A 12541-nucleotide genomic window follows, 5' to 3' on the forward strand; every position below is an offset into this window, starting at 1 on the left:
TTTCTTTTCTCAATTTTCCCTGACTTGATTTGACTCCAACTATCCTACTCAGCTTAGTCCATCACATTTGTTTCCATTAGTATCTCTCTCATCTCATCCATATCTCATCTCAGTCCTCCTCCATGTATTTTTCCATGGCCCATTCCTTTACCCCATTTCTACAGCTTCCTCTCTCTGTCTGTTATCAACTGCTCCTTGATCCCAATAAAATCTGGTTTATTTTCTTAACTATGCAAATAAATAGTACAAATGAAAATATAGGTTGCAAAAATTAGACAGACAGTTTGAGAAAAAATGGTAGCATGGGATGTTGGGTTAAATAAACAGGAGGTGGGGTACTGTTACGTATCCGGTCCATGAACTTCCGTCTGCTAGCCATCAGAGGTCACCCTTTCCATTTTCATTGACTCTCGCACGACACACTGTTGCATATCACCCCGGACTACATATCCCATCATTCATTGCACTGATTGCACACAGCACTGATTGCACACAGCTGTTTCATATCACTCACTCACTATTTAACACTCAACGATCGTAGACTCACACTAGCCCTAGGTTTATTCTTGTGTCTTGCCCTCTATATACCTGTTGCCATTGTCTGACCCTTGCCTGTTTCTGACCACGTCTCTTAAATAAAAGCTTGCAGATGGATCCGCAAGTCTCACGTCTTGTCAACCCCGTAACAGGTACAGGGCATGAGACGAGAACACACAAAAGAGAAATAACTAGGAAAGGCCTTACATACCAATGCAAAGATTATCCATATATGACGATAAGAAAGGCTGTGTTAAATGGAAATGGACTTATTACAGGTGTTATGTTGTTTTGTGAAACTGATGTCATCTCCCTTATCCAATGACTGGTTGAACCTGGATACTTCCTATCTAATTCTTGTTAATTCATTTCATTATACTCTGATGAAATGAATCATATATCATAGTCCAATCTAAAAACGGAGGTGCCTATTATACAGCTTCTGCCTGCCTTTCTGCCTACAGTTTCTTTTTTTATGTCTTTGACTCTACCTTTCCCTTTCATCCATCTTCCCACACACAAGTTGAACATTTTTTGACAGAAAATTAATTTCATACATATATATAAACATTTTACTTTAACCCTGAATACTGGTCAGACTAAAATAAGAATATCTAATTTAGAAAATTCATTTACACCACCTCATAAATAATACCTGAGACACTTAATTCTTTTTCAGCAAATATAAATAGTATGATTGTGAAACTATTGCTTTTTACAGAATGAGTTTGTTTTTTTAAACGTCTTTCGCTATGGCTTTCCAGGTCCAGTCATAAATAAAAGCAAGTGTCCCTGTCACAGCAGTGTTTGAGGTCATTCTCTGAAGCAGCCGATGCATGAGCTGTTCAGTTTACCCTTGCTTTGTCATTTTCTACTTTCCTTGAATCCCTTTCCCTCTGAGGAATCCACTAATATGGTGCAGCAGAAATGTTGACCTAGACTAAATATAGCTGATGATACAGAAAAAGCCGTTTGCTTTTGCAAGCTGCTTTTTATGCATAATATTTGAAAGTGTTTTAAACATGGATAGACTGCAAAGGACAGATCACCTCAGGTTGCTTGGCCATGAAAATCACACAATCACACAATAATTGTGCAGCAAATTGTGTTTTATTAAATACATCAGAGTCTGGTTTATGCAATTGGAAAGGTTTTTTGAAAACGGTCATTGAAAGAAAGTGTGGAGGTCAAACTAACTATTATTTAAGCAGTTTTATTTTGCGTGGAGTTAATATGAGGTTTGCAATAAAAATGCAAATGTTTTTTTTTTTGTTATTAAAAATTATTTTGTACTATAAACAGAATTATGATCATTGTAATAGTAGATCATTTATAGCAATGTGTTTTGCATCCTTTTAATGTGATATAAAATGTTACCATATTTATTAAAAAATTGAGAAAAAAAAGATTTTGGAGGAATTATGATACAGAGTCTGTAATTAAAATATTTCCAGTAATATATCAAGACACTTGGCCATGAAAATCACACAATCACACAATAATTGTGCAGCAAATTGTGTTTTATTAAATACATCAGAGTCTGGTTTATGCAATTGGAAAGGTTTTTTGAAAACGGTCATTGAAAGAAAGTGTGGAGGTCAAACTAACTATTATTTAAGCAGTTTTATTTTGCGTGGAGTTAATATGAGGTTTGCAATAAAAATGCAAATGTTTTTTTTTTTGTTATTAAAAATTATTTTGTACTATAAACAGAATTATGATCATTGTAATAGTAGATCATTTATAACAATGTGTTTTGCATCCTTTTAATGTGATATAAAATGTTACCATATTTATTAAAAAATTGAGAGAAAAAAGATTTTGGAGGAATTATGATACAGAGTCTGTAATTAAAATATTTCCAGTAACATATCAAGACACTTAAAAAAAAAAAAAAACATAATTTACACACATGTAAGTGTTTCTAAGCTTTGTATGATTAATAAAATCAGCTAACCATTAATTTCTCTTTTATTTTTATCTCTTGTTTTTACCTTCTATACTGACAAAGTAAAGACGTTTGACAATAAATAAATTCAAATGCAAAGTAATTAAAGAGGAACAGAAATGGATTTCCAGTGAATGGACAGAATTTCAGATATGCCATATGTAGGTCATAATAATTGCTCAAGATGGTGAGCATCTAGAACTGGTCGGGTTGCATAACAGTTGAGTGCATCATTAAAAATTAAATTTCTTTCCAAAATACTTTTCATTAGTTTTATCTTCCAATGGCTTATGCAATTACAAATTAATTTTCCAGGTCATGGATTCCTGCGCTGTATCATATAATATTATTCAGCACCTTATTAATTCAATCAATCGCACACTAAAATATTGCGCCAGCATGTGTCCAAAACCTCCCTTTTGGATTTCAACAGCTTCTCACACCTGATAAGAATATTTACTTTCAAATTCATGGACTTAAAACCATCTTGAGGAACCTCCTGCAGGATGAAAGTTTTCAGAAAGTTGACAGAAACCATAAGAACTAGATTAATATGCCATGATAAAATAAAAATAGTACATGACCTTTGTCTTCTTTATTGCACTTTATTGTTTCATCTTTCATTCTTTAATACCAAATCTCACCTTCACTTACAAGAGCTACACAAATGTACCATAAAGGTGAGGAAAGGCTGAATTTTAGATCATGATATTGCCATTATCTACACATACAATGTTAAATGCTGCTGTCCTACCGGCCAGCCTTGGGTTCCCTTTAGGCCTTTACTGACGGCATCAAATGGAATCCATCCTCATGGCCTGAGAGACTCTAACTTTTTGCAGAAGTCAAAACTATACTAGAAATAACAATGCAATGTTTATGCAATTTAACATTCTCCATGTTCTGAGAGATTAGTTAGCGGATAAAGAGGCATTATACTCACACAGTGACCACATAACAAGTCTGCATGAGCAAAACTCATCAATCTTGCACTAAATGTGAACAAATTATAGTGCTTTGTTTCCACATTTGGTTGTTGACATGATTTTCAAGATCAAGATTGTAGGTTTATATGATTGTGTAAGGGAAAGTCTTTTCACCACTTTTAAAAATTTTTTTGAATTACTTAAACATGTTGTGTTATGATATGAGGACTCTCCGTAGTAATTGGTTTTTATACTGTTCAAAATTTATATTCTATACCCTATCCCTAACTCTACATTTAATTATTAACGGTCTTCCAATTTTGTTCACACAACATAAAAAATGTCAGGTTTTACTATCATTGTTTGCGCAATGTAGGTGTAAACAAACATACATTCCATGTAGCATCTCAAATAATGATATTTTAAAATATAAATTTTAATTTGATAAAATATACATTTTAAAATACGTAAAAAAAAGTAATGAAATATATATATATATATATATATATATATATATTAGTATAACATATTGCAATACACTCTTAAAAATAAAGGTGCTTCACGATTGTCTAAATGGTTCCATAAAGAACCTTTAACATCTGAAGAATCTGTTTCACAAAAAGTTCTTTGTGGCGAAAGAAGGTTCTTCAAATTATAAAAAGGTAAGAAGAGATGTTTTTTTAAAGAACCTTTGACTGAATGGTTCTTTGTGGAACCAAAAATGGTTCTTCTATGGCATCGCTGTGAAGAACCTTTTAAGCACCTTTATTTTTAAGAGTGTACGTCAAATTCCCACAGGTATTTAATGGCAACAACCCATATTTTTGACAAAACGGATGACAATTATTCAGTTAAACTTTCATGCTCAGCTCAGCTCTGTCAGTACACTTTAATAGTAGCTTCTCCTTTATTCTGTTACACTAAAAGGCATGAATCAAATAGAATAATTTTTTTTCTTTATTATAACACAAGTTATTAACAGTTCAATAGAATTAAATGTGACTTTTCTAGTTCCCCTTGAGTTCTGGAGAAAAAAAAATCAAATAACTGCCCAGCACAGGAAAACTATAGACCTGTCAGTGTGGCATGTATCCCATTCTAATGGGTTTGCACAGAGCTTGCATTACTAACGCTGAATTTCTTACTTATTCTAACATTAAGTAACTTTGAAAATGGTCTCTTGGCACTTTTCAAATTACACTTTAATATTAGATCATTTTTTTCATATCTCATACATACATCCTTACAACAAGTTTTTATTAATTATTTATTTATTGAACTGTAAACCTCGATTTTGTCAGATGTATGCTTAGAATGGGGAAAAATGACAATGGGGTGAAGATATTCGAGATAAATTACAGATATCTGATCTGAAAACATGTCAGAATTTTGCTTGTCAAATAATTGTTCGCATAAATGTTTTAAGGATGTATGTTTATTGGCAGAACAAACTCAAAAAGAAAATACATTTTTGCAGTGTAGATGCATTTTATTTTTTAAAAAGAAAAACTTACTCTCTTCTCTTGAATCAGCGGCAATAATCCATGTGTTTTGTGAGGAGCCTCATTCAGTTCTTCAGAGCTGCAGTTGTGTTTTGTGATGGTTAGTTGACATAAAGCTGCTGTGCTTATGAAGAGCGTTGAGGTATTTCACCACCCCATGTGAACTTGTAAAGCTGTAGTTTTGCAGCTTTCACCCAAGTTCATGTTCACAGAATTCAGAGCTTCTTTTCTTCATGCGCCCGTTGGATAGAGGCATGCAATTTATTCCAAGAAGTGTCCTTTAATTTCCCACATTACATGTGCACTGATGGCGTTGAATTTGAGCTGGGCTCAGTATAAACAACATATCTCTTACATTTACTCGCCCTCTCTCTTCCCTCGCTCCCTCCCTTCTCTCCTTCTCTCAGGTCTCATGTGTTGTTAGATGGGGGGAGGAGCCAGTAACGCGAGGTGTTCTTATACATCCATCTTCACTGTGACATAGAGAACAGATAGATGGAAGCCGAAAGCTCTTTGTCACAGTTTGTGCCATAGTGACACTGTTCAGACCGGGTGATCTGTGTCAATATTTGCTTCCATATTTACATTAACCTGCACTGGGTGTGATTGCACTTCTTGCCAGCTGATTTACACAATACGTTTCCTTATGAGTAAATGATGAAAGGTCTGTGCCTTCAGCTATTTGCAAATGATTTTCTGATTTGTATTCCGCTGAAGATAAAATTGTTTTATACAAATAATATATAAATTATGTGTTTATATTTATTTATATAATTTAATTTGGTAATATCAGCCTTCATGCTGAATATCCTCTTTCACATGGGCACTGGTGAGTCTTATGATTATTATGAAGTTATTTTGTTTATATTTTTCGTTGTAAGCATGACATGTCAACTCAAAATTTTGATGAAATAGTTTGTGATTTTTAGATAATTTCCCTCATTCTCAAGTAGGTCCACTTACTAATAAAACAAATGGCTCCTGGAAAATGAAAGTAGTACGAAGTGGCACCACAATAATTAGAAAAAAGTAATCTATTATTCCCAATAAATTCATCCACAAAACATTAAGTAACTTTGAAAATGGTCTCTTGGCACTTTTCAAATTACACTTTAATATTAGATCATTTTTTTCATATCTCATACATACATCCTTACAACAAGTTTTTATTAATTATTTATTTATTGAACTGTAAACCTCGATTTTGTCAGATGTATGCTTAGAATGGGGAAAAATGACAATGGGGTGAAGATATTCGAGATAAATTACAGATATCTGATCTGAAAACATGTCAGAATTTTGCTTGTCAAATAATTGTTCGCATAAATGTTTTAAGGATGTATGTTTATTGGCAGAACAAACTCAAAAAGAAAATACATTTTTGCAGTGTAGATGCATTTTATTTTTTAAAAAGAAAAACTTACTCTCTTCTCTTGAATCAGCGGCAATAATCCATGTGTTTTGTGAGGAGCCTCATTCAGTTCTTCAGAGCTGCAGTTGTGTTTTGTGATGGTTAGTTGACATAAAGCTGCTGTGCTTATGAAGAGCGTTGAGGTATTTCACCACCCCATGTGAACTTGTAAAGCTGTAGTTTTGCAGCTTTCACCCAAGTTCATGTTCACAGAATTCAGAGCTTCTTTTCTTCATGCGCCCGTTGGATAGAGGCATGCAATTTATTCCAAGAAGTGTCCTTTAATTTCCCACATTACATGTGCACTGATGGCGTTGAATTTGAGCTGGGCTCAGTATAAACAACATATCTCTTACATTTACTCGCCCTCTCTCTTCCCTCGCTCCCTCCCTTCTCTCCTTCTCTCAGGTCTCATGTGTTGTTAGATGGGGGGAGGAGCCAGTAACGCGAGGTGTTCTTATACATCCATCTTCACTGTGACATAGAGAACAGATAGATGGAAGCCGAAAGCTCTTTGTCACAGTTTGTGCCATAGTGACACTGTTCAGACCGGGTGATCTGTGTCAATATTTGCTTCCATATTTACATTAACCTGCACTGGGTGTGATTGCACTTCTTGCCAGCTGATTTACACAATACGTTTCCTTATGAGTAAATGATGAAAGGTCTGTGCCTTCAGCTATTTGCAAATGATTTTCTGATTTGTATTCCGCTGAAGATAAAATTGTTTTATACAAATAATATATAAATTATGTGTTTATATTTATTTATATAATTTAATTTGGTAATATCAGCCTTCATGCTGAATATCCTCTTTCACATGGGCACTGGTGAGTCTTATGATTTTTATAAGTTATTTTGTTTATATTTTTCGTTGTAAGCATGACATGTCAACTCAAAATTTGGATGAAATAGTTTGTGATTTTTAGATAATTTCCCTCATTCTCAAGTAGGTCCACTTACTAATAAAACAAATGGCTCCTGGAAAATGAAAGTAGTACGAAGTGGCACCACAATAATTAGAAAAAAGTAATCTATTATTCCCAATAAATTCATCCACAACATTTAAAATGTTCAAATGTTTTTTTATTGGTGTAATAGGGCATTAAAAACAGCATTCTTTGTGCTTGACTCTGTAATTTACAAATAATACACTAAAAAAATGCTGGGTTAAATATAACCCAGGTCTGGGTTAAAAAGGGACAAACCCAGCTATTGGGTTGTTTTGACCCTTGGGGCAAAGTGTATATTTCTAAACTGCTTTAATTTGTAACAGACAAATATGGAAATGTATATGACGTACAGACATTGAAACAAACTCTCCCTAATCTCTCCAGTTTCATAAAAAATTATTTGCAATCTAAATAGGCTTCTGTTTTAAATTACTGATAAAATGTCAGTCTTGTTACATTCTCAGAAGAGGAAGAGATAGAATGGATAGTATATATTAAGCATTGCGTATAGTAGCAGTAGTATTTTTGATTTAACCAGGTATGTGCATGATGGCTTATGAAGAACAAGAGAAATATTAGGTCAGGAACTCAAACTATACTATACAGTACTCCTGAACATACTGCACTCAAATACATTCTGTCTCTTGAGCCTCTCCAGTTGTTGTGGATTTGGACAAATATCTCGGAGGCAGAATGCATTTGCAGCACAAATCAAGCAGACATGGAGCAGGCTGCAATCATTTCCCATCATCAGCAGATTTATTGAAGGGAACATTTCCAGGGCCCCGTTGGACAGGAACGAGGGCCAGATCAGAGCAGTTCCACATCTCAGTGACCTCATAAGGCTTTCTATAGATTCAGACCTTCTTCTGTGGCCATAAATTAAAGAGACAGCTGTTTTTCCTCTAACAGAGCATTTGTCTGGCAATGTACGCATATGTGTATTATCGGCAGGCTTCTTCATAATAAAAGTGCTGAAAAAGCCAAAACTTAGCAGTCCCTCACAAGATCAGGCGTGTGATTTTAACATGTTTCTGCCAGAAAGAACAGATTCCCCAGCTCACAAAAATATGTTTATGAATGTTTTGCCAACATTCTCATTAAGTTATGAAAATGTTATTTATAAATGTTCTCTGAACGTTCAAAACATCCAGTTTTTTAAATATTTAAATATTGTATTATAAATTATGTTTCTGTGCTACTATTTTGAGAATTTTATTAAAGACTTGATAACGCTGAACAAACATTCTGTTAACATTACTGGAAGTTATGTTTGTTCATGAGAAAACTTTGCCGGTGTTTGCTGAAGTTCTGAGAATGTTTACTTTCTTGAAAACAGTTTGATAATTAATACATTTATAAAAAATATGTGTGAGGTCTCGTGAAAAGACATGAAATAGTTCATTTAAGTCATTTCTCCTGGGCTTTCTGGTGAGATGAAAGGAGCACCGAATCAACAAGTTTAGACAAAAGACCTGCAGTTATTGACTGCTCTGAGTCAGAACTACTTCGTTTTAACCTTAAATGGTGCATGTCCATCCATGTTGCAAGTTGCACTACACTGTAAAAAAAATTTAAGCCAGCACAACAAAAAAAATCTTAGTACTAATTTCCCCTAGCTTTTTCTTGTTCACTCAACTTTTGTAAAAAAACAGTTATACTGACTGAAAAGAAGCTGTCAGTCATACAAAAAATGTTTAGTTGAGTTAACTCAAGATTGTTAGTTTTCTAGAGATGTGCAACGATTCTATAACAAACCTTTTTAAGTTGTGCCAACTCAACATTTTTTGTCTGTAGAACTCAAATACCTGAAGTTGACTGAACAAAAAAATGCTACTGGAAATTGGTACTAAGAAATAATATGTTACAACTGAAAACTGCAATAACAGTGTCCAAGTCAAAAACTGAAAACACTGACACAATATTAACAAAACATTTATTCAAAAGAGCAATTTTTTAACGAAGTGTTTTCAAACATTTGCCTGTTTAAGGCAATTAAACAGGCAAGTATACCCATCATTACAATACATTTATCTTAAAGTCAGAGCTGTAACCACCATAGACATTGAGGAGGACAAGTCTAAACTGCCAAAACATTTATGGCCTAACGGTTAGAGAGTCGGAATTATAACCCAAAGGTCAGAGGTTCGAGTCTCGGTACTGGCAGGGATTGTAGGTGGGGGAGTGAATAACCAGCGCTCTCTTCCAATACCCTTGAGCAAGGCAAATTTGACCTAGGCCTATCCCCCCCAATGTTCAAGACAATGGTTACAGCCTTGCTTAAATGGATAGTTCACCCCAAAGTGATAATTCCTTCATGTCTCAAACTCATATTTATCTTAAAAGTTTTGAAACCCTTTTACTTTATCAGGGTTTCAGGCACAGCAGCAGATTTTGACTGGCCCCGGTGTGTTTCAGCCTGTTTTTATACAGTCTATGGTTTCAGCACCTACAATGAATTAAGTGTGCTCTCAGGATCTGTATAAGGAAATACACAAATGTGAATGATCAGGTTAATAAAATGCAAATTAATGCACAGACTTTAAAACGTTAGGCATCATACACTTACCGACTCTGTAAATAGTCATTATTATTATTATTATTAACTGTGTAATTCTAATAAAGTGTACATAATAATAATTATTATTATTATTGTAGTTGTTGTTGTTGTTATTGTACAATATTATGATCTTACAATAATACATTAAGGAGCATTTTAGTTCTTTTAAAAATCACTAACTATTTTTCTTGATTGTCCTGAAGTAAACAAATGTTTACATTTTATTAAAAAAATTAGAATTTGTTTTTTACTATATGGGTGGGCAGTTCCCTAATGAGATTGACTTAACTCAATTTTATAAGTTGGCAGAAGTTTCTTTGGATGAACTTGCAAAGCGCTATTCACAGAACTCATCTTTTTAAGTTTATGGAAAAAATCTTGGTTTAAGCTGAATAAATGTATTAAACTTAGTTGTACTGACTTTTTCATGGATTTTTGCTGACCCAACACAACAAAACCAGTCATTTAAACTTTTTTCAAGTTGGGTTTTTTACAGTGTATAAATAGGTTAAATAAACTGTAGTTCTCACAAATATTTATTTTGGATTCATTTATTTATAGATCTTTTGTTACCAAAGATACCCCCAGTCTCACCTGTTGCACACCAGATCGTTGTTTTCTCACAAAAGCTCTATTGTCTTCATAAAGAAAAATGTTATAGTTATATTTTTTTTCTTATTTTGTCCAGTATACATAAACACTAAAAATAAAGAATAAACATTAAGATTTTAATAAACATTAAGATAACAGGAATATGTCTTGTGAATGGTAAAGTTAAACAGAAGGACAACAAAACTACAAACCAGAGCAAGTAATCCAGTCCAAGTCAAACCCAGAATGTCAAAAAGTTCAATTTGTTAACGTTCTATAACATTTATAATTCATTTTCTAATGCTAACATATAGAATATTAAGGCACAACTATATATATATACAGTGGGTACGGAAAGTATTCAGACCCCCTTAAATTTTTCACTCTTTGTTATATTGCAGCCATTTGCATGTGAAACATGCTTTTACAACATGTAAAAGGAGGTGTGGAGGAGAGATTGTTTTAACCCACAGACTAAAAAAACCCAGCGGCAACAGTGTACAAGTTGCCCAATTCCACGGTAAAACAGCAAGCTTGGCAACCCTGATTTTAGTTCTATTTGAAATGTTTGACAATATTTAAACACATTATACAAAAATATGAAAAAAATATACAAATAATTTTATTTTTTAACAGTTTTTTATCCAATCAGTGAAGAACATGGTCTAAAACAACATTACAGCCCTTTGACTTTCATTTTATTGATAAAAAAAATTCATAAGATATTATTAAATTATAATTATACTAATTATATTTACTTATATATTGTATCATTATAGTATCAGCATGTTTACAAGTACATCTGGAATGTTTCAACTGTTTTTGTCCATTCTATGAAAAACAATGGGATCTAAAACAACATTGAACCCCTTTGACTTTCATTGTGTGGAGGAAAAAAACCCAGACATTTTTCAAAGAAGAAAAAGGTCATACAGATTCGGTAGGACAGACTAAGTGAGTAAATGATGACACAATTTTAATTTTGAGAGAAATATATACCTTTAAGCATTGAACATCTGAAGAGAATGTGAATGGGACCTATACTGTAGCTATACTGTAGCTTGTCTGTATGTCCACTACTGCAGGAAACCATATTATATCACACAACAACATACTTATTATTTTCTTGTCATAAGTCACAGCCTAATAACCTAGAATCCTGAGTTTATCCATGCATAGATAAGGATATATGTGTTGGTAGGTGTGTCTGAATTCACGTGTGCAGGTATACATATGCGTACATGCGTTCTCCTGATTGCACTCATTAACTCGGTGGGGGGCAGAAGTCAAGGACGGCAATGCGACTTAATCCGCTTTAAAACCTCGCTTTGAACTAAAGCGTTCTCATTTTGAAAGACAGACAGAGAAAAGCAACAAAAGCCTGGGAGGAGTAGAAAGGGATGACAGATGAATATCTAGGAAAACTTAAATTGACAGATAACTGGAGATCCTGTACCGCACCACTCATACATGCACAAAGAAACAGAAAAGCACAAACAAAAGCTCTCGAATCAAAGGATGCATCTCAAACAGGGTGTATTGTAATGTTACGTTACTAACCAGCCGAGGCAAACAGACCAGCAGCTGTGGAAATGAAATCGCTGCAGTGCTGAGTAACTGTCTTATTCATTTTATATGGACTTCTGGGCTTCTCACAGACTCAGGCTGATGATTTTAACAAGCTCATTTCATTTGTGTGCTTTTATTTACACTTATTAGGATGTCCGAGGGTTTGTTGACGTCATTCAGTAATTTATGGCAGCGATCATGATGATGATGATTGTATTTATATGTGAGAGAAGGTGGAAAAAGGACTGAAAGGGAGCTCTGTTGCAGAGGAAGGTAGATGCTGAAAGGAAAAAAAGGTAAATGGTGCATTTGTGGTCTGTTTTACTGTTAATCATGAGGCTGAATGAGAATGTCAGTGAAACCTTAAATGTGTTTCTAATTTCTTGACTACATTCATAAAGTATTTCAACAAATATAAACAGACATATTCTAAATCCCACAACAATACTAAACAATAAAAATCTCTTATTTATTATGGAAATAATGATTGTATGAGGAAAAGTGTCACGTGCCTTATTTGATGTGCTTTTATATGATTTTTTAC

The 12541-nt window shown here is 33.8% G+C and overlaps 1 protein-coding gene and 1 long non-coding RNA gene across 3 annotated transcripts in view; one reads left to right on the forward strand and one right to left on the reverse strand.

Annotated features, from left to right (window-relative positions):
- LOC107716149 (vasopressin V2 receptor-like) overlaps nt 1-5048 on the reverse strand; it is a 13317-nt gene extending 8269 nt beyond the window's left edge. For both annotated transcript variants that reach the window (XM_016522500.1, XM_016522499.1), the window contains exon 1: nt 4926-5048. The gene's annotated coding sequence lies outside the window, so the exon portion shown is untranslated. The remainder of the gene's footprint in view (nt 1-4925) is intronic.
- The window catches only part of LOC107716152 (uncharacterized), a 10761-nt gene extending 5320 nt beyond the window's left edge, over nt 1-5441 (forward strand). Inside the window, exon 3 of the long non-coding RNA XR_001637167.1 lies at nt 5321-5441. This is a non-coding gene — a long non-coding RNA (uncharacterized LOC107716152). The remainder of the gene's footprint in view (nt 1-5320) is intronic.
- Nucleotides 5442-12541: the final 7100 nt, after the last annotated feature.

The sequence above is a fragment of the Sinocyclocheilus rhinocerous genome, unplaced genomic scaffold (genome assembly GCF_001515625.1).
Source record: "Sinocyclocheilus rhinocerous isolate Xijiao unplaced genomic scaffold, SAMN03320098_v1.1 scaffold148, whole genome shotgun sequence".
NCBI lineage: Eukaryota > Metazoa > Chordata > Actinopteri > Cypriniformes > Cyprinidae > Sinocyclocheilus > Sinocyclocheilus rhinocerous.